Below are 22,428 nucleotides of genomic sequence, written 5' to 3'. Positions count from 1 at the left end.
CACTGCTATTCCCTACTCACTGTTCTAGATTTCTTTGTCTTGTGATTAAAAACCATCCTGAACAAAAAAGCTGAGGAGAGGATCAAGTGGCCATTTCCTTTATGGATCTGGACCATTTTGTAACACTGAAAGAAACCAAATCAGAAAACTTGCTGCGTGTAGGCTCACTCACTGGCTCATTACTTGGCTCAGGCTTAGCTAGCTCTCTTTTACAATCAAGGAAACTCTGCCTATGGATGGCACTCCACACAGTATCCTGGGGTCTCCTACATCAATTAAGATATCCCTCATGTCCACAGCCCAACCCAATAATGACAGTTACTAAGTTGAGACATTTCTCCCACAATGTAAATTTGGTGCTTACCAATCTAACAGTCAATGCTAACTAGGATATTGTTTCAAACTGTCAAATCCTCCTCCTCCACAGTGAAATTACAGAGGAAGTTTCCTGTTCTCCAATTCAGTGTCCCTCTCTGTTTGTTGTGGTCATCACATGTGCTGGTATCCACACTCCCACACAGCTGAACCCTCAGATCCAGGGTACTGCTCAAGGACATTTATCCTGGGTTTCACTTTTCTCATTTCCAAGATCCTAAGCTCAGAGACACTCTGACACTCTGATGTCCACCACAGACATTGTGAAGAGTAAGTAAAACAGCATCATCAAAACACTGGTTTCATCTTGACTTCTGACAGGCCTTCCAGGCAAGTTCATCACCTGCCTCTTCTGGTTCCATTTGAATCAGAGCAGAGGTCAGTCATCAGCTAACACAAGACAGGATCTGGGAGCATTTGGGATAAAGGAACACGAGCATGCTTCAAAGTTCTGGGTGGTCCTGAATCATAAAGAATGGAGATCACAAAAGCAAATGAAGGGGAAGGAAAAGACAAGAGTCAGTGCCAGGGAAAAAGAAGATCTACTTAAATACAAGTAAAGTGTCTTAGGGTTTTACTGCTGTGAACAGAAACCATGCCCAAAGCAACTCTTATAAGGACAACATTTAATTGGGACTAGCTTACAGGTTCAGAGGTTCAGTCCATTATCATCAAGGCGGGAACATGGCATCCTGGCAGGCATGGTGGAGGAAATGCTAAGAAGGCTTCATCTGAAGGCTTCTAGAAGAATACTGACTTCCAGACAGCTGGGATGTGGGTCTTAAAGCCCACACCCAAGGTGCCATGCCTAATCCAACAAGGCCACACATACTCCAACCAGGCCACACCTTCTAATAGTGCCACTCCCTGAGCTAAGTATATACAAATCATCACATAAAGTCTTTCTGCCTGGAAAGCTTCTCCCTCTTGGGAGAACCCCCCAATTCACATCCAAAGACCAATCTAGGGTCTTCTAGGAGAAATCAAAGATGCAAGGAGAGAAAGAAGAGACAAAGACAGAATTTCATAGAAGTATTGGGATTTGTTTATGTTCATAGACACAGACTGGAAACTAATTTCTGTATTTATCCATAAAACCAAGCCTCACCCTAAAGCTCAACTTTTACATTTAAATAATCCACTTACCAAGACCTGTAATTTCCTTCACTGTGGTCTGATCGAGGCACATAAATTTTTAAAGTGGCCAAGCAATGACTGGTTCAGCTTGAGACCCATGCTGTGAGAGGGAACCCACCCCCTGATACTGCACACATGGCCAGGAGCCAGAGGTTGGATAGCCTAGATACCCACAATAGAACCAAACATGGATGGCAAAAAACACCCATGAACTGATTCCTAATGATATTCTGCTGTACTCATTGGTTGACATCAGAGAAGCTTCACCTAGCAGTTGATGGAAACAGATGCAGAGACTTACCACCAAACATTGGATGGAGTTCAGATAATCCCACCAAAAAGAGGGAGGAAGGATTGTAGGAGCCAGAGGGGTCAAGGACACCACAAGAAAATTCACATACTCAACCAACCTGAGCCCAGTCATGCTTATAGTGCCTGTAATTGAGTCTGCATGGGACTGACCTAGGCCTTCTACACATATGTTGCAATTGTGTAACTTGGTCTTCTTGTGGAACTCCTAACAGTGGGAGCAGGAGTTGATTCTGACTCTGTTGCCAGACTTTGGGACTCTTTCCACCTACTTGGTTACCCTGTCTATCTAACCTTAATGGAAGAAGTAGTACCTACTTACTCCAATTTGATATGCCATGGCTGATTGATATCCATTGTGCTGACCCTTTTCTAAAGAGAAGTGGAAAAGGTGTGGATAGCAGGGGAGAAGGGAGTAGGGACTTAGAGGAGAGGACAAAGGGAAAGTGCCAGTTGGGATGTAAAATTAATCAATTAATAATTAATAATTGAATTACTCTTAATTCAATTATTAGTAATTTTTAAAGAAGATAGAAAGAACTCCCATGCTTCTGGATCAGTAGGATTAATATAGTAAAATATAGTCATCCTATCGAAAGCAATCTACAGATTAAAACATCAACATTCCAAGATCTTGAGAGAACAATTCTGAGTTGAAACACTTCAGAACAATAAAGGAACTTCTGGAGTTATCACCATCCCTGATTTCAAACTACACCAAGTAGTTATAGAAATCAAAATGCATAGTGTTGGCATAAAAACAGACACATTAATCAGGGGAATAAAATGAAGACTGAGACATAAGTTTACACACATATGGAAACTGATTTTTCATAAAGAAGCTAGAAAGACACACTGCAGGAAATGAAAGATCATCAACAAATAATGCAGCTCAAACTGGATCTCTACATGTAGAAGAGTGCAAACAGAACCATATTTATCTCCCTGCACAAGACTAGAGTCCAAGTGGATCGAAGACCTCAACATAAAACCAGATACACTAGACCTATTAAAATAGAAAGTGAGGAATAGCATTGAATGCTTTGGCACAGTACGTAAGTTTCTTAACAGAACACAAATAAGACTGGCAGTAAGATCAACTATGAATGAAAACTGAGAAGATTCTTGGAAAATTGAGAAGATTCTACATGGAAAAGGACACTGTGGATAAGACAAAGCAGAAGTCTAATGACTGAGAAAATACTCTTCTTTATTAATTGGTTATTTTATTTATTTACATATCTAATGTTGTCCTACTTCCCAGTCTTCCCTCCACAAAGCCCCATTCTATCCCCCTCCCCGCCTCTTTGCCTCTAAGAGGATGCTCCTCCACCCACCCACCCACTCCCACCTCAGCCTTCTAGCATACCTCTACACTGGGGTAACAAGCCTCAACAGGACCAACAGCCTCCCCTCCCATTGATGCCAGATAAGGCAATCCTCTGCTACATCTAACAGGAGCCATGGACCCACCCATGTATATTCTTTGGTTGGTGGTTTAGTCCCTGCAAGCTCTGAGAGGTCTGGTTGGTTGATATTGTTATTCTTCCCATGGAGTAATAATCCCCTTCATCTCCTTAAGTTCCTTTTCTAACTCTTCTATTAGGGTTCCTGGGCTTACTCTTATGATTGTCTATGACTATCTGCATTTGTCTTAGTCAGGTGCTGACAAAGGACAGCTATACTAGGCTCCTGTCTGAGAGCACTTATTGGCAACAGCAATAGTGTCTGGGTTTGGTGTCTCCAGATGGGAAGGATCCCAAGGTGGGGCAGCCTCTGGATGGCCTTTCCTTCTGTCTCTGCTCCATTTTTGTCCCTATGTTTCCTTTAAACAGGAATAATTCTGGGTTAAAATTTTTGAGATGGGTGGGTGGTCCCATCCCCCAACTGGGAACTGTGCCTATCTACTGGAGGTTGTCTCTTCAGGTTTTATCTCCCCTCTGTTGGGTATTTTGGCTAATGTCATCTCTGTTGGGTCCTGGAAGCCTCTCACTTCCATGATATCTGGGACTTTCTAGTGGTCCGCCCCTGTTCCCCAACCTCCCACTGCTACATATTTCTATTCATTCCCCTCACCCTCTGGACTTCTCTCCTATCTCTTCCCATACCTGATCCTGACCTCTCTCCCTCCTTTCTCCCTCCAAGGTCCCTCCCTCCTCTACCTCCTGTGGTTATTTTGTTCCCCCTTCTAAGTATGACTAAGCACCCACACTTTGGTCTTCCTTCTTATTAAGCTTCATATGTTCTGTGAGTTGTATTATAAGTATTCTGAGCTTTTGGGCTAATATCCATTTATCAATAAGTACATATTACTTGTGTCCTTTTAGGTCTGGGTTACATCAATCAGGATGATATTTTCCAGTTCAATACATTTGCCTGCAAAATTCATGAAGTCATATTTTTAATAGCTGAGTAGTATTCCACTGTGTAAATGTACCACATTTTCTGTGTCCATTCTTCCATTGAAGAATAGCTCAGTTGTTTCCAGCTTCTGGTTATTATAAATAAGGCTGCTATGAACATAATGAAGCACATGTCCTTGTAATATGGTGAAGTATCTTTTGGGTATATGCCCAGTTGTGGTATAGCTGAGTCTTATCAACTCCACATCTTATTCAGAACTAATGTCCAAAACATAAAGAATTCAATAAGCTAGATATCAAAAAATCAAATAATCTAATTAATAATTGGGATCCAGATTTAAACAGAGAATTCTCAATAGAGCAAATTCAAATGGCTGAGAAACACTTAAAGAAATACTCAATATACTTACCCAACAGGAAAATGCAAATCAAAACAATTGCCATCACATACCTGTCAGAAAGACTAAGATCAATAATAAAAGTGACAGTTCATGCTGGCAAGGATGTAGAAGAAAAGAGGACTTTTCTTGCTGGTGGGAGTGCAAATTCATACAGCAAATATGAAAATCAATCTGGCAGTTATTCAGAAAGTTGGAAATCAATCTGCTTCAAGATCTAGCTATGCTACTCATGGGCATATAGCTAAAGGAAATTTCATTCTACCACAAGGGTGTCTATTTATTTAATCACAACCCTTGTGATTTCATTCCTGATAATCAGAAACTAGAAACAATCTAGATGTCCCTCGACAGAAAAATTGATGTTTAAAAATGTGATACATTTACACAGTGGAGTATTATTCAGTGGTTAATTTTAAAAATGACATTATGAAATGTGCAAGCAAATGGATAGAACTAGAAAAATCATCTTGAGTGAAGAAGACCAGAACAGAAACATAAATATGGTATATATTATCTTATAAGCAGATACCAGCCATTAAGTAAATGATAAGCTACAATCCATAAACCCAGAGAGGATAGGTAAAGAGGAAAGGTAAAAGGCAAAACACATGGATCTCCATGAGAGAAAGAAATAGAATAGTTCACTAGGGAAATTGATGGGTAAGTGGAAATGGGAATGGGAGGATTGGGTAGATGTTACATCAGTTTTTTTTTTTAAACTTTCTTGTTCTTATTTATTTATTTATTTATTTATTTATTTTATTAGTACACTGTCGCTGCCTTCGGACACACCAGAAGAGGGCATCCAATCTCATTACGGATGGTTGTGAGCCACCATGTGGTTGCTGGGATTTGAACTCAGGACCTCTGGAAGAGCAGTCAGTGCTCTTAACCGCTGAGCCATCTCTCCAGCCCCTACATCAGTTTTAAAAGTAGATATTTCTTGTTGATCTCTGGCTAGCTCTCAAATAAATAAAACAGAGACTATAATACTTTTTTGATATTCTTTATGGCATAATACCTGAGCATTTATTAATCTATTCTAATCCTCTAAGCTAATCTGGCTACCTCCCAGCAAAAAGCCCTGTGATGCTTTCACTTTAGTACTGACTTGACTCTCTCTGCTCTAGGTGTTTTCTCATGATAACTTTAATACCCTCTCCATATTCTCTCTCTCTCTCTCTCTCTCTCTCTCTCTCTCTCTCTCTCTCTCTCTCTTTCCATCTCTAGGCTGACAGAAGTCTAGCTTTAATGGACAAAAAATAAAATAAATTTCCACAAACAAGACAGTACATTCTTAGAATAAGCATTAAAATGTCATATACAGATTGCAACCAGATATGAGAAAATAGAAATCACCATTTAAATAAAACAAAAATAATCTTTACATAATTCACAATAACGTTAAGCCTATAGATGGAGAGGGAAGATAGGGTTGAGAGAGAAATTCAGAAAGAAACAAAATTGAGGGGTATTTGGGGGATAATATGAAAACTTAGTGCGATAGAAACTTCATAAAATACATGAAGGTTATCCAAGTGAGGTTTCATAACAATGATAGATAAGGAGTCTCAAGCTCCCATCTCTTGTCTCCAAACAAGGTTTCTAGTTACAGGGCTAGATTGCATTCAGTTGGGTTGTAGGCCAAGTGAATCCCATGGGAATACACAAACCTTATACTGATGCTATGACAAAGGGCTGTTCTTCACCCCCAGACAGAGTTATTAATTTAACAGGCTGGCAAGCCAAGGACAGGTAAGATTCTACACAGAGCCTTACCAACCTAAGACATAAGTGCATTGCTTTTGATAATGCATATTCCATGATGGTTAAGGAAGGCATTCTTGTCAGAACAACCTAAGACAGGCTCAATCTTGTTTATGAAATGCAAAAGGGGGTTGTGTGGAGAGCTTTTGGGGCTGCTTGGCAACAGTCTGACATTGGCCAAGGACAAAGAAATAGGTTGTTTAGCAGGAATCTGACATTGACCAAGGACAAGGAAATGGACTTCAAGCAGGAATCTGACATTAGGCTAGAACAAAGAAGTAATTTCAGGCAGGAATCTAAATCTTAGACTAGAGCAAAGAAGTAATTTCAGGCAGGAATCTAAATATTAGGCTAGAACAAAGAAGTAATTTCAGGCAGGAATCTAAATTTTAGACTAGAACAAGGAAGGAGGCTTCAGACATGAAAATGACTTTGGGCTAGGACAGGGAAGTTGGCTCAGATATTTTGGTCATCCTGATAAACCCTTAGAAACAGTGATCATGGGAGTGTTCGCAGAATTTTGTTTATTGCCTTGCTTGTTCTTTAGCTATTGGTGTCTATTGTCTTGCTTGTTCCTTTTGCATCTATTGTATTGCAGTTCCTCAACCTAGAACTGACCTTAATACTTGCATGTAATTAAAATTGTATAAAAGCAAAACAGAGGAGGGGGATGGCATAGGGGGTTTCTAGGGAGGAGAAATGGAGAAATGGGATGGCATCCGAAATGTAAATAAATAAAATACCCAATTTTAAAAAAGGAAAAAAAAGAAAAAAGAACAAGTAGGCCTCAGGCATGAAAATGACTTTGGGTTAGGACAGGGAAGTAGGTTCAGATATTTTGGTCATCTTCATAAGCCCTTAGAAATAATGATCACAGTAATGATCACTGGACTTTGTTATTGCCTTGCTTATTCTTTGACTATTTATATTTATTGTCTTGCTTGTTCATTGACTATTTGCATCTACTGTATTACTAATTCCTCAACCTAGAACTAACTTTAATACTTGCACGTAGTTAAAATGGTATAAAAGCAAATTGGGAAAAATAAAAAATAAAAATAAAAAATAAAAAATGGGCTGCTCTCACAAATGGATAGTAGGACCCAAGGACAGTATACACATAACTCTTCGGACATGGAGAAGTCATGTTGATACATACATAGAGCTTTCACCTCTAGGTTTTAGTCTTTTGGTACTGGAAGGTACTCTGAAGGATACAGAAAAGGAAATATGTACACCAACGTAGCCACAAAACCTTTGACCTATAATCTGTCCTGCCTACAAAATGTGATAGGGCAATGGTGGCACAGAACTTGTGGAAGTAACCAGCCAATGTCTGGTTTGACTTAAGTACCATCCCTTAAAAATGAACCTTTGCGGGACACTGCTTGGGTAACCAGGAATCAGAGACTTAAAAAAGACTTAGGGCAAAACCAACCACAAATAATAGATTAAATAAATAAATAAATAAATAAATAAATAAATAAATAAATAAATATTATCCTGATGATATTCTACTCATAGATACTATACTCTAACAGACCATTTTCTTATCCAGTACCATTAATGAGGTTTTCTCTGGCACCAGATGGGAACAGAACAGATTCAGAGACATTACGCAAAGAGAGAGACTAAACTGGATGTCTTCATCAAATCTGTCCTTTCAGAGCTTGGGGAACCCTTCAGGAGAGGAGGCAACAAGAGTGTAAGGGTCAGAGGGAATTGAGGAAAGCAGAACAAAGCCCTCTTAATCAACTAAGCAAGGTACATATGAACTCACAGAGGAGAGAATAAGCATGCACAGAGCCTACACAAGTCTCCACCAGGTCCTCTGTATATTATAGATATTAGCTTATATTATTTTAGTTAGTTAGTTAGTTAGTTAGTTAGTTGGTTAGTTAGTTAGTTTATTGTTATTGGATTTCTAACTACAAGAAAAGTGTGTCTCTGACTCTTGTGTCTGCTCTTTGGAAATTTTCTTCTCCTGTTGGGTTGCAGTGTCCAACTTCAATATGATAGTTTTTGTTTCATCTTATTATATTTTATTTTGTCATGTTTTGTTGTTATCTCATAGAGACCTATTCTTTGCTAAAGAGAGACAGAAAGGGAGTGGATATATAGGGGAGGGAATGTGAGGAGAAACTGGGCAGAGTTGAAGGAGGTCAAACTATAAACAGGATTGAAGCGGAATTTCTGGTTTTATTGGAGACTCTTTGTGTCATGTGATGTTTTACTGGATGTTGTCTTATAAGAGGATGTTTTGCTGAAGCAGACATGTGTGAGGTTGCTTTGCTGAATATAGACACATGATGTTTTTCTGGAAGCTGTCTGGTTAAAGGGCATGTGATGTTTTGCGGGAAAAGATGATTGAGAGGATATGTGATGTTTCAAAAGAGTATAATTACAACCCAACAGACAGTGGACAACACTCTTGCATTGGTTCTCCTTGCAATACTTAGCTGTTCTTTGTTGGACTTCACTAATGATGCTCTTGCTTTGGTTCACCTTGCATTCTTCACTGATAGTCACTTGTCATGATTTCATAGAGAGAAACTCATCAAATAAATTTTGGTAATATTCTGTATGCTTCTTGCTAATTCCATGAACTCATGCCAATCAGTAGAGCCTCGTGGTTTCTTCTGGATAGTGATGCTGCTACTGATTTGTGTTTGGTGTTTCCTGAGTGGACTGCAATGCCACTGCTGATTCATGTTTGGTGTTTTGCTAGTAGACTGGACTGCTAACAACAAAGATTGGAATCACCCCAAAGAACTACTTCTAAACAGGTCTGTATTCCCATTGTCCTATTAACCATCATGCACCTGTACCTTTGTTAGTGGGACATAAGGGAGGTTTATTAACAATAGCCAGACAGGAACCTCAGTGGAGTGATAGGGACACCAACCCACCCACAAAATTTTCAACCCAAAGTTTATCCTGTCTACAAGAAATTTAGGGATAGGGGATGGAGTAGAGACTTAAGGAGTGACCAACCATGGTTCAATATTCGGAAATCCATCAACGTAATCCACTATATAAACAAACTCAAAGAAAAAAACCACATGATCATCTCACTAGATGCTGAGAAAGCATTTGATAAAATTCAACATCCCTTCATGATAAAAGTCTTGGAAAGATCAGGAATTCAAGGCCCATACCTAAACATAGTAAAAGCAATTTACAGCAAACCAGTAGCCAACATCAAGCTAAATGGAGAGAAACTTGAAGCAATCCCACTAAGATCAGGGACTAGACAAGGCTGCCCACTCTCCCCCTACCTATTCAATATAGTACTGGAAGTCCTAGCCAGAGCAATTAGACAACAAAAAGAAGTCAAAGGGATACAAATAGGAAAGGAAGAAGTCAAAATATCGCTATTTGCAGATGATATGGTAGTATACTTAAGTGACCCCAAACTTCCACCAGAGAACTCCTAAACCTGATAAACAACTTCAGCAAAGTGGCTGGTTATAAAATCAACTCAAACAAATCAGTAGCCTTCCTCTACATGAAAGATAAACAGACTGAAAAAGAAATTAGGGAAATGACACCCTTCACAATAGTTGCAAATAATATAAAATACCTTGGTGTGAATCTAACCAAGCAAGTGAAAGACCTGTACGACAAGAACTTCAAGTCCCTGAAGAAAGAAATCGAAGAAGATCTCAGAAGATGGAAAGATCTCCCATGCTCATGGATTGGCAGGATTAATATAATAAAAATGGCCATCTTGCCAAAAGCAATCTACAGATTCAATGCAATCCCCATTAAAATCCCAACTCAATTCTTCACAGAGTTAGAAAAGGAAATTCTCAAATTCATATGGAATAACAAAAAACCCAGGATAGCGAAAACTATTCTCAACAATAAAAGAACTTCTGGAGGAATCACCATCCCTGACCTCAAGCTGTACTACAGAGCAATAGTGATAAAAAAAAAAAACTACCTGGTATTGGTACAGACAGGCAGGAAGATCAATGGAATAAAATTGAAGACCCAGAAATGAACCCACACTCCTATGGTCACTTGATCTTTGACAAAGGAGCTAAAACTGTCCAGTGGAAAAAGGACAGCATTTTCAACAAATGGTGCTGGTTCAACTGGAGGACAACATGTAGAAGAATGAAAATTGATCCATTCTTATCCCCTTGTACAAAGCTCAAGTCTAAGTGGATAGAAGACCTCCACATAAAACCAGATACACTGAAACTAATAGAAGAGAAGGTGGGGAAGAGCCTTGAATACTTGGGCACAGGGGGAAAGTTCCTGAACAGAACACCAATGGCATATGCTCTAAGATCAAGAATTGACAAATGGGACTTCATAAAATTGCAAAGTTTCTGTAAGGCAAAGGACACTGTCAATAGGACAAAACGACAACCAACAAATTGGGAAAAGATCTTTACCAATCCTTCATCTGATAGAGGACTAATATCCAATATATACAAAGAACTCAAGAAATTAGACTCCAGACAACCAAATTACCCTATTAAAAAATGGGGTATAGAGCTTAACAAAGAATTTTCAACAGAAGAAACTCAAATGGCAGAGAAGCACCTAAAGAAATGTTCAGTATCCTTAGTCATCAGGGAAATGAAAATCAAAACAACCCTGAGATTCCATCTCACACCAGTCAGAATGGCTAAGATTAAAAACTCAGGTGATAGTAGATATTGGCAAGAGTGTGGAGAAAGAGGAAAACTCCATTGTTGGTGGGACTGCAATATGGTGCAACCACTTTGGAAATCAGTCTGGTGGCTCCTCAGAAAATTGGACATAGTATTACCTGAGGATCCCGCTATACCACTCCTAGGCATATCCAGAAGATGCTCTAACATATAACAAGGACATATGCTCAACTATGTTCATAGCAGCCTTCTTTATAATAGCCAGGAGCTGGAAAGAACCCAGATGTCCTTCAACTGAGGAATGGATTCAAAAAATGTGGTATATTTACACAATGGAGTATTACTCAGCTATTAAAAACAATGAATTCGAGAGGTTCCTAGGTAAATGGATGGAACTAGAAACTATCATCCTGAGTGAGGTAAGCCAATTACAAAAGAAGACACATGGTATTCACTTACTGATTATTGGATATTAGCCTAGAACCTTGAAATGCCCAAGATGCAACTCACAGGCCACATGAAGCTCATAAAGAAGGAAGACCAAGTGGGGGTGATTCGTTCCTTCTTAGGAGCAACAAAATACTCAAGGGAGCAAATATGGAGACAAAGTGAGGGAATGAAACTGAAGGAGGGGCTGAAGACCATTCCACCTGAGTATCCATCCCATGTGCAGTCACCAAAGGTAGATGCTGATGTGGAAGTCAGTAAGTGCAAGCTGATAAGAGCTGATATGGATGTCTCCTCAGAGGTCTTCAAGAATCTGACATATTCAGAGGCAGATGCTCACAACTAGCCATTGAACTGATAATGGGGTTCTCAAAGGAGAAGTTAGAATGAAGACTGAAGGAGCTGAAAGGGTTTGGGGCACCATGAGGAGAGCAACAATACCAACCAACCACAGCTCCCAGGGTCTAAACCACCAGCCTGGGAGCACTTAGGGAGGGATCCAGGGCTTCAGCTGAATATGTAAGAGTGGAGGGCCCTGCTGGGCATAGGTGGAAGAAGAGAACCTTGACCTCATGAAGGCTGGACGCCCCAGGGGGTGGGAATTTTGAGGGTGGGGAGGTGGGAGTGGGGGGGCAGATAGAGGTTACATCCACAGAGAAGAAGGAGGAGGGGTGAGGGGATTGGGGGTTCCTGGGTGGGTGGGGGATGGGGTAAGGGGACAACATATGAAATGTAAATAAAACGTCCAATAAAAAAATTTAAAAAAAAAAAAACCCTCATCCTAGCTGCCTGGAAGCCAGTATTCTCCTAGCAGCCTTCAGACGAAGATGTAGAACTCTCAGCTGCTCCTGCACCATGGCTGACTAGATGCTGCCATGTTCCCACCTTGATGATAATGGACTGAACCTCAGGACCTGTAAGCCAGCCCCAGTTAAATGTTGTCATTATAAGAGTTACTTTGGTCTGGCGGAGGCAGCATGGCGGCTGGGGCGGCTGAGGCAGCCGGGGCGGCTGAGGCAGCCGGGGCGGCTGAGGCAGCCGGGGCGGCCGTGGCAGTGGTGGAAGTCGGCTCTGCCCAGCAGTTTGAGGAGCTACTGGGCCTCAAAACCAAGTCACTCCTTGTGGTCCATTTCTGAGCGCCATGGGCTCCACAATGTGTACAGATGAACGATGTCATGGCAGAGTTAGCTAAAGAACACCCTCATGTTTCATTTATGAAGCTGCAAGCCGATGCTGTTCCTGAAGTATCTGAAAAATATGAAATTAGTTCTGTTCCCACCTTCCTGTTCTTCTAGAGTTCTCAGAAAGTCGACCGGTTAGATGGTGCACATGCCCCAGAGTTGACCAGAAAAGTCCAGCGACATGTGTCTAGTGGATCCTTTCCTCCTAGTACTAATGAACATCTTAAAGATCTCAACCTTCACCTGAAAAAGTTGACTCACGCTGCCCCCTGCATGCTATTCATGAAGGGGACACCTCAAGAACCACGCTGTGGTTTCAGTAAGCAGATGGTGGAAATCCTTCACAAACACAATATTCAGTTCAGCAGTTTTGATATCTTCTCAGATGAAGAAGTTCGACCAGGGCTCAAAACATACTCTAATTGGCCCACCTATCCTCAGCTCTATGTTTCTGGAGAGCTCATAGGAGGACTTGACATAATTAAGGAGCTGGAAGCATCAGAAGAGCTAGATACAATTTGTCCCAAAGCACCCAAGTTAGAGGAAAGGCTCAAAGTGCTGACCAATAAAGCTTCTGTGATGCTCTTTATGAAAGGAAACAAACAGGAAGCAAAATGTGGATTCAGCAAACAAATTCTGGAAATACTGAATAGTACTGGGGTTGAATATGAAACTTTTGATATACTGGAGGATGAAGAAGTGCCTCAGGGATTAAAAACGTTCTCAAATTGGCCAACCTACCCTCAGCTGTATGTGAGAGGGGATCTTGTTGGAGGGTTGGATATTGTCAAGGAACTGAAAGACGATGGTGAATTGCTGCCTCTACTGAAAGGAGAAAATTAGTGAACGTTAAGCATGGTGTCCAAGGACTGCAAGAAGTATTTAATTACCGTGGAACAGTTGATGACTTGGTTCTGCGAAGTGGACTGAGAGTAGAAATACGACACACTCAGCTATGCTCACCGTGCTTTACAAAGTTGTGCTGAAGAAACACGTTACATTTTCCATGAAGCAGAGAAGGCAATAAACTCTTCAGACCCAGCTAAAAAAAATAAATAAATAAAAATAAGAGTTACTTTGGTCATGGTATCTGTTCACTGCAGTAAAACCTTAACTAAGACAATTTATGAGCCTTTACGGGTCCCAGTCATTTTGTAGCACTGAAGAAAATCAAGGCAGAAAACATGCTGCTTGGGGGCTCATTCTCTGGCTTACTCTTTGTCTCAGGCTTAGCTAGCTCTCTTATACAGCCACTAGGGATGATGCTGTCCACAGTGGCCTGGACCTTCTTGCATCAATTAAGACAATCCCTCACATACATATTCACAGCTCAACCTAATCATGACAGTTATTTAGTTGAAACACTTCTTTCCCCCAAGGTCAATTTGAGCTGTACCAAGCTGACAATTCATGCTAACTAGGACACTGTTTCAAACTGTCAAATCATCCTCCTCCTCCATAGGGAGATTCCACAGGAAGATTCCCATTCTACAACTGAGTGTCCTTCTCTGTTTGTTGTGGATATCACATGTGCTAGTGATGGGTCCACAGCTCCACATCTCTGGATGCTCAAATCCAGGGCACTGCTCAAAACCAACAATGTTGGGTTTCACATTTTCCATTTCCAAGATCCTGGTATGAGGGACACTCCGGTGTCCACAAAAAAAAAAAATTGATGAGTAAGTAAAACAGCACCCTCAAAACACTGGTTTCATCCTGACTCAGGGCAGGCCTCCACATTCATCACCTGCCTCTTCTGGCTCCATCAGAATCAGAGAGGTCAATAATCAGCTAAGACAAGACAGGATCTGGGAGAATCTGGGGTAAAGGAACATGAGCATGGTTCAAAGTTCTGGGTGGTCCTTCTGGGTCATGAAGAACAGAGATCACAACAGCAAAAAGATGGGAGGGGAAGATATAACTTAGTGCCAGAAAAAAAGATCTACTTAAATACAAGTAAAGTCTCTCTGCCTGGAAAGTTTCTCCCTCTTGGGAAAAAAATCCATTTACATTCCAAGACCAACCCAGGGCTCCCAGGAGAAATGAGAGATGCAAGAAGGGGAGACTACATAGAACTAGATTCTCATGAAAGGGTATGGATTTGTTTATGCTCACGGACACAGAGTGGAGATTAATTTCTGTATCTATCCATGAAAATCGGCTTCACTACAAAGCTCAGTGTGACATTTAGATAATCCACGTACTAAGACCTATAACTTTCTTCACTGTGGCCCTAAAGAGGCAAACGGTTGAGTTCTAGACAAAAGAGATATACTATCTGCTATTGATAGTAGTGAGATTGGGAATACAGAGTACTTTTTTGGATATTTTTCTTATTTACATTTCAGATGTCATCCTCTTTTCTCATTTCCCCTCCCTAGAAACCCCCATCCCATCCCCATCCTTCTTTTTACTTTTATACCATTGGTTTTATACCAGTTTAATTACAAGAAAGTATTAAGGTCAGTTCTAGGTTGAGGAATTAACAATACAGTAGATGCAAATAGTCAAGGAACAAGCAAGATAATAAACACAAATAGTCAAAGAACAAGCAAAGCAATAAACAAACTTCTGTGAACACTCCTGTGATCACTGTTTCTAAGGTCTTACCAGGATGACCAAAATATCTGAGGTTACTTCCCTGTCCTAGCCCAAAGTCATTTTCTTGTCTAAAATCTACTTCCTTGTTCTAGCCTAAGATTTAGATTCCTGTCTGAAATTACTTCTTTGCTCTAGCCTAATGTCAGATTCCTACCTGAAGCCTACTTCCTTGTCCTTGGTCAATGTCGTATTCCTACCAAGCAGCCCATTTCCTTGTCCTTGGCCCATGTCAGATTATTGCCAAGCAGCCCCAACAGCTCGCTGCCTCTCCCCATTTTGTATTTCATAACCAAGATTGAGCTTGTCTTAGGTCATTCTGACAAGAATGCCTTCCTCACCCATCATGGAATATGCATTAGGTTGGTAAGGCTCTGTGCAGAATCTTACCTGACTTTGGCTTGCCAGCCTATTAATGTAATAACTCTGTCTAGGGGTCCATTTTCAGTCTCAAGCCATGTACTTTGGCTGTCAACATGTTGATGTTGTTAAAGACAAGCTTTAACACGATGGGCAGGAATAAAAGTATTCCCAAGACTAAAAAGTCTAGCATGATCGAGCTCTATATGTCACTGTTGAAGATTGATCAAAATAGGAATACTGACATCAGTCCATGGGTAATTTTATCAACAGTATCTACTGCATCAACAGTCAGCAGAGCAGCATTCTTTAAATTCATAAGCTCACTATGCAAAGTTTAAACATCCAGAAAGGTGATAGAATTATGCCAAATATACTGCAAGTGTCTTTAAACCTTTTCTAATTAAAATGACTACCTCTGTAAATTTTAAAACTAATAGGAATTCAGTAGTATTCGGCATGACACTCAAGATGGCTCCTCACTTTTTTTAATTAATTTTTTATTGGATATTATATTTACATTTCAGATGTTATCCCCTTTCCCCATTTGCCCCCACCCAGAAACCCCCTATCCAATCACCCCTCCTCCTACTTCTATGAGAATGTGTCCCCACCCACTCAACCACACACTCCCACCTCACTGCCCTCGAATTCCCCGACAATAGGGCTTCTAGCCTTTACAGGACCAAGGACCTCCTCTCCCACCTATGCCCGACAAGGCTATCCTCCACTATATATACAGCTAAAGCCATGAGTCCCTTCCTATGTGCTCCCAGACTGGTGGTTTAAACACTGGGAGCTCTGGTTGTTTGAAATTGCTGCTCTCCCCATGGGGCCCCAAACCCCTCAGCTCTTACAGTCCTCTAACTCCTTCACTGGGAGCTCTGTGATCAGTTCAATGGTTAGCTGTGAGCATCTGCCTCTGTATATGTCAGGCTCTGGCAGACCTCTAAGGAGACAGTGATATCAGGCTCCTGTCAGCATGCACTTCCTGCCATCCACATTAGCATTTGCCTTTGGTGACTGCACATGGGATGGATACCCAGGTGGAGCAGTCTTCAGGTGGACCCTCCTTCAGTTTCTGTCCCACACCTTGTCTCCATATTTGCTCCCATGAATATTTTGTTACTCCTTCTAAAAAGGACTGAAGCCACACACACACACACATTTTGGTCTTCCTTCTCCATGAGCTTCACATGGTCTGTGAGTTATACCTTGGGTATTCTGAGCTTTTGGGCTAATATCCACTTATCAGTGAGTACATATCATGTATGTTCTTTTGTGATTGGGTTACTTCACTCAGGATGATATTTTCTAGTTCCATCCATTTGCCTAAGAATTTCATGAAGTCATTGTTTTTAATAGCTTAGTAGTACTCCATTGTGTAAATGTACCACATTTTCTGTATCTATTCCTCTGTTGAAGGACATCTGGGTTTTTTCCAGCTTCTGGCTATTGTAAATAAGACTGCTGTGAACATGGTGGAACATACATCCTTGTTATATGTTGTAGTATTTTCTGAGTATATGCCCAAGAGTGGTATAGCTGGGTCCTCAGGTAATGCTGTATCCAATTTTCTGAGGAACTGCCAGACTGATTTCCAGAGTGATAGTACCAGCTTACAATCCCACCAACAATGGAGGAATGTTCTTCTTTCTCCACACCCTCACCAGCATCTGCTGTCACCTGAGTTTTTGATGTCAGCTATTCTGACTGGTGTGAGGTGGAATCTCAGGGTTGTTTTGATTTGCATTTCCCTGGTGACTAAAGATGTTGAACATTTTTTTAGGTGCTTCATGGCCATTTGATATTCCTCAGTTGAGAATACTTGTTGAACTCTGTACCTCATTTTTAATAGGGTTATTTGATTGTCTGGAGTCTAATTTCTTCAGTTCTTTTTAAATTTTGGATATGAGCCCTCTATCGGATGTAGGATTGGTAAAAATCGTTTCCCAAAGTGTTGGTTGCCATTTTGTCCTATTAACAGTGTCCTTTCCTTACAGAAGCTTTGCAATTTTGTGAGGTTCAATTTGTTAATTCTTGCTCTTAGAGCATAAGCCACTGGTGTTCTGTTCATGAACTTTTCCCCTGATTCCAAGTATTCGAGGCTCTTCTCCAACTTCTCTTCCATTAGATTCTGGGTATCTGGGGTTTTTTTTTCTTTTTTTTTTTCTTTTTTTTTTTATTGGATGATTTATTTACATTTCCTATGTTGTCCCCTTACCCCATCCCCCACCACCCCCTCGGAACCCCCAATCCCCTCGCCCCTCCTCCTTCTTCTCTGTGGATGTAACCTCTATCTACACCCCCCCACTCCCACCTCCCCACCCTCAAAATTCCCACCCCCTGGGGCATCCAGCCTTCATGAGGTCAAGGTTCTCTTCTTCCACCTATGCCCAGCAGGGCCCTCCACTTTTACATATTCAGCTGAAGCCCTGGATCCCCCCCTAAGTGCTCCCAGGCTGGTGGTTTAGACCCTGGGAGCTGTGGTTGGTTGGTATTGTTGCTCTCCTCATGGTGCCACAAACCCTTTCAGCTCCTTCAGTCTTCACTCTAACTCCTCTATTGAGAACCCCATGATCAGTTCAATGGCTAGTTGTGAGCATCTGCCTCTGAATACGTCTGACTCTTGAAGGCCTCTGAGGAGATATCCATATCAGGCTCTTATCAGCATGCACTTCCTGTCTTCCACATCAGCATCTACCTTTGGTGATTGCACATGGGATAGATACTCAGGTGGGGTGGTCTTGAGATGGCCCCTCCTTCAGTTTCTGTCCCTCACTTTGTCTCCATATTTGCTCCCTTGAGTATTTTGTTGCTCCTTCTAAGAAGGACCGAATCACCCTCACTTGGTCTTCCTTCTTTATGGACTTCATGTGGCCTGTGAGTTGCATCTTGGGCATTTCAAGGTTCTAGGCTAATATCCAATAATCAGTGAGTGAATGCCATGTGTCTTCTTTTGTGATTGGCTTACCTCACTCAGGATGATATTTTCTAGTTCCATCCATTTACCAAGGAACCTCTCGAATTCATTGTTTTTAATAGCTGAGTAATACTCCATTGTGTAAATATACCACATTTTTTGAATCCATTCCTCAGTTGAAGGACATCTGGGTTCTTTCCAGCTCCTGGCTATTATAAATAAGGCTGCTATGAACATAGTTGAGCATATGTCCTTGTTATATGTTAGAGCATCTTCTGGGTATATGCCTAGGAGTGGTATAGCTGGATCCTCGGGTAATGCTATGTCCCATTTTCTGAGGAACCGCCAGACTGATTTCCAAAGTGGTTGCACCATCTTGCAGTCCCACCAACAATGGAGGAGTGTTCCTCTTTCTCCACACCCTCGCCAGCATCTACTATCACCTGAGTTTTTAATCTTAGCCATTCTGACTGGTGTGAGATGGAATCTCAGGGTTGTTTTGATTTGCATTTCCCTGACGACTAAGGATGCTGAACATTTCTTTAGATGCTTCTCGGCCATTTGAGTTTCTTCCGTTGAAAATTTGTTGGCTACTGGTTTGCTGTAAATTGCTTTTACTATGTTTAGGTAGGGGCCTTGAATTCCTGATCTTTCCAAGACTTTTATCATGAAGGGATGTTGAATTTTGTCAAATGCTTTCTCAGCATCTAGTGAGATGATCATGTGGTTTTTTTCTTTAAGTTTGTTTATATAGTGGATTACATTGATGGATTTCCGAATATTGAACCATCCCTGCATTCCTGGGATAAAACCTACTTGATCATGATGGATGATTGTTTTGATGTGGTCTTGGATTCGGTTTGCTAGAATTTTATTGAGTATTTTTGCATCGATGTTCATAAGGGAGATTGGTCTGAAGTTCTCTTTCTTTGTCGGGTCCTTGTGGGGTTTGGGTATGAGTGTAATTGTAGCTTCATAGAACGAATTGGGTAGTGTTCCTTCTGTCTCTATTTTGTGGAATAGTTTGAAGAGAATTGGTATTAGGTCTTCCTTGAAGGTCTGATAGAATTCAGCACTAAAACCATCTGGTCCTGGGCTTTTTTTAGTGGGGAGGCTTTTGATGACTGCTGCTATTTCCTGAGGGGTTATGGGACTATTTAGATGGTTTATCTGCTCCTGGTTTAACTTCGGTACCTGGTATCTGTCTAGGAAATTGTCCATTTCATCCAGGTTTTCCAGTTTTGTTGAGTATAGGCCTTTGTAGTAGGATCTGATGATTTTTTGAATTTCTTCAGTTTCTGTTGTTATGTCTCCCTTTTCAGATCTGATTTTATTAATTTGGATACTGTCTCTGTGCCCTCTGGTTAATCTGGCTAAGGGTTTATCTATCTTGTTGATTTTCTCAAAGAACCAACTCCTGGTTTTATTGATATTTTGTATTGTTCTTTCTGTTTCTATTTGGTTGATTTCAGCCCTGAGTTTGATTATTTCCTGCCTTCTACTCCTCCTGGGTGTATTTGCTTCTTTTTGTTCTAGAGCTTTTAGTTGTGCAGTCAACTTGTTAGTGTGTGCTCTTTCCAGTTTCTTTTTGTAGGCACTTAGAGCTATGAGCTTTCCTCTTAGCACTGCCTTCATGGAGTCCCACAAGTTTTGGTATGATGTGTCCTCATTTTCATTGAATTCTAAAAAGTCTTTTATTTCTTTCTTTATTTCTTCCTTGAACAAGTCATCATTGAGTAGAGAGTTGTTCAGTTTCCATGTGTACGTGGGTTTTCCATTGTTTTTGTCATTATTAAAGACCAGTCTTAGTCCGTGGTGATCTGATAAGATGCAAGGGATTATTTCAATCTTTTTGTATCTGTAGAGGTTTGTTTTGTGACCAACTATATGGTCTATTTTGGAGAAGGTACCATGAGGTGCTGAGAAAAAGGTATATTCTTTTGTTTTAGGATGAAATGTTCTATAGATGTCTGTTAAGTCCATTTGGTTCATAACTTCTGTTAATTTCAAAGTGTCTCTGTTTAGTTTCTGTTTCCATGATCTGTCCATTGCTGACAGTGGGGTGTTGAAATCCCCCACTATTATTGTGTGAGGTGTAATGTGTGTTTTGAGCTTTAGTAAAGTTTCTTTTATGTATGTAGGTGCCCTTGCATTTGGAGCATAGATGTTCAGAATTGAGAGTTCACCTTGGTAGATTTTTCCTTTGATGAGTATGAAGTGTCCTTCCTTATCTTTTTTGATTAATTTTGGATGAAAGTCGATTTTATTTGATATTAGAATGGCTACTCCAGCTTGTTTCTTGGGACCATTGGCTTGAAAAATTGTTTTCCACCCTTTTATTCTGAGGTAGTGTCTGTCTTTGTCACTGAGGTGCGTTTCTTGTATGCAGCAAAATTCTGGGTCTTGTTTGTGTATCCAGTCTGATAGTCTGCGTCTTTTTATTGGGGAATTGAGACCATTGATGTTAAGAGATATTAAGGAAAAATGATTGTTGCTTCCTGTTATTTTTTTTATTAGAGGTAAAGTTATGTTTGTATCTTTTTTGGGGGTTGTTGGAAGATTACTTACTTGCTTTTCCTAGGTTGTAGTTTCCCTCCTTGTGTTGGCATTTTCCATCAATTATCCTTTGAAGTGCTGGGTTTGTGGGAAGATATTGTGCAAATTTGGTTTTGTCATGGAATATCTTGGTTTCACCATCTATAGTGATTGAGAGTTTTGCTGGGTATAGTAATCTGGGCTGGCAATTGTGTTCTCTTAGTGTCTGTATGATGTCAGTCCAGGCTCTTCTGGCTTTTATAGTCTCTGGTGAGAAGTCTGGTGTAATTCTTATAGGTCTGCCTTTATATGTTACTTGACCTTTTTCCCTTACTGCTTTTAGTATTTTTTCTTTGTTTTGTGCATCTGATGTTTTGATTATTATGTGACGGGAGGTATTTCTTTTCTGGTCTAGTCTATTTGGTGTTCTGTAGGCTTCTTGTATGTTTATGGGCATCTTGTTCTTTAGGTTAGGGAAATTTTCCTCAATAATTTTGTTGAAGATATTTACTGGCCCTTTAAGTTGGGAATCTTCATTCTCATCTATACCTATTATCCTTAGGTTTGGTCTTCTCATTGTGTCCTGGATTTCCTGGATGTTTTGAGTTAGGAGTTTTTTGCATTTTGCATTTTCTTTGACAACTGTGTCAATATTTTCCACCGTATCTTCTGCATTTGAGATTCTCTCTTCTATCTCTTGTATTCGGTTGGTGATGCTTGCGTCTGTGACTCCTGATCTCTTTCTTAGGTTTTCTATCTCCATGGTTGTCTCCCTTTGAACTTTCTTTATTGTTTCTATTTCTAGTTTCAGATCCTGAATGTTTTTGTTTAATTCCTTCTTTGTGTTTTCTTCCATTTCTTTAAGGGATTTCTGTGATTCCTCTTTAAGGGCTTCTATCTGTTTACTTGTACTCTCCTGTATTTCTTTAAGGGAGTTACTTAATTCCTTCTTATAATCCTCTATCATCATCATGAGAAGTGATTTTAATTCTGAATCTTGCTTTTCAGGTGTGATGGGGTGTTCAGGGCTTGCTATATTGGGAGAATTGGGCACTGATGATGCCAAGAAACTTTGGTTTCCATTGCTTATGTTCTTTCGCTTGCCTTTCGCCATCTGGTTAACTCTAGTGGTACCTGCCCTCACTGTGTAAAACTGGAGTCTGTATTTCCAGTTATCTTGCTTATTGCAGAGCTCCTCAGAGTCCAGAGGTCTCTGTGGTCTTATGCTCCTAATCTCCTGGGTGGAATAACTCCTGGGACTCAGGCCACCTCTTGGATCTGGAAATCCTTCTGCTCTGAGTGCAGTGGGTCCTCGATGACTCAGGATTCAGTTTCAGCTGCTCTGAGTGCAGTGGCTCCAGCTGCTCTGAGTGCAGTGGCTCCTGGATGACTCAGGATTCAGTT

At 40.6% G+C, this 22,428-nt stretch overlaps 1 pseudogene; it reads left to right on the top strand.

Annotated features, from left to right (window-relative positions):
- Window positions 1-12,404: 12,404 nt before the first annotated feature.
- Window positions 12,405-13,466, top strand: LOC114631247 (annotated as a pseudogene).
- Window positions 13,467-22,428: the final 8,962 nt, after the last annotated feature.

Source organism: Grammomys surdaster, unplaced genomic scaffold (assembly GCF_004785775.1).
Source record: "Grammomys surdaster isolate TR1022 unplaced genomic scaffold, NIH_TR_1.0 354, whole genome shotgun sequence".
Taxonomy (NCBI): domain Eukaryota; kingdom Metazoa; phylum Chordata; class Mammalia; order Rodentia; family Muridae; genus Grammomys; species Grammomys surdaster.
This window is presented reverse-complemented; position numbering and strand designations above follow the sequence as displayed.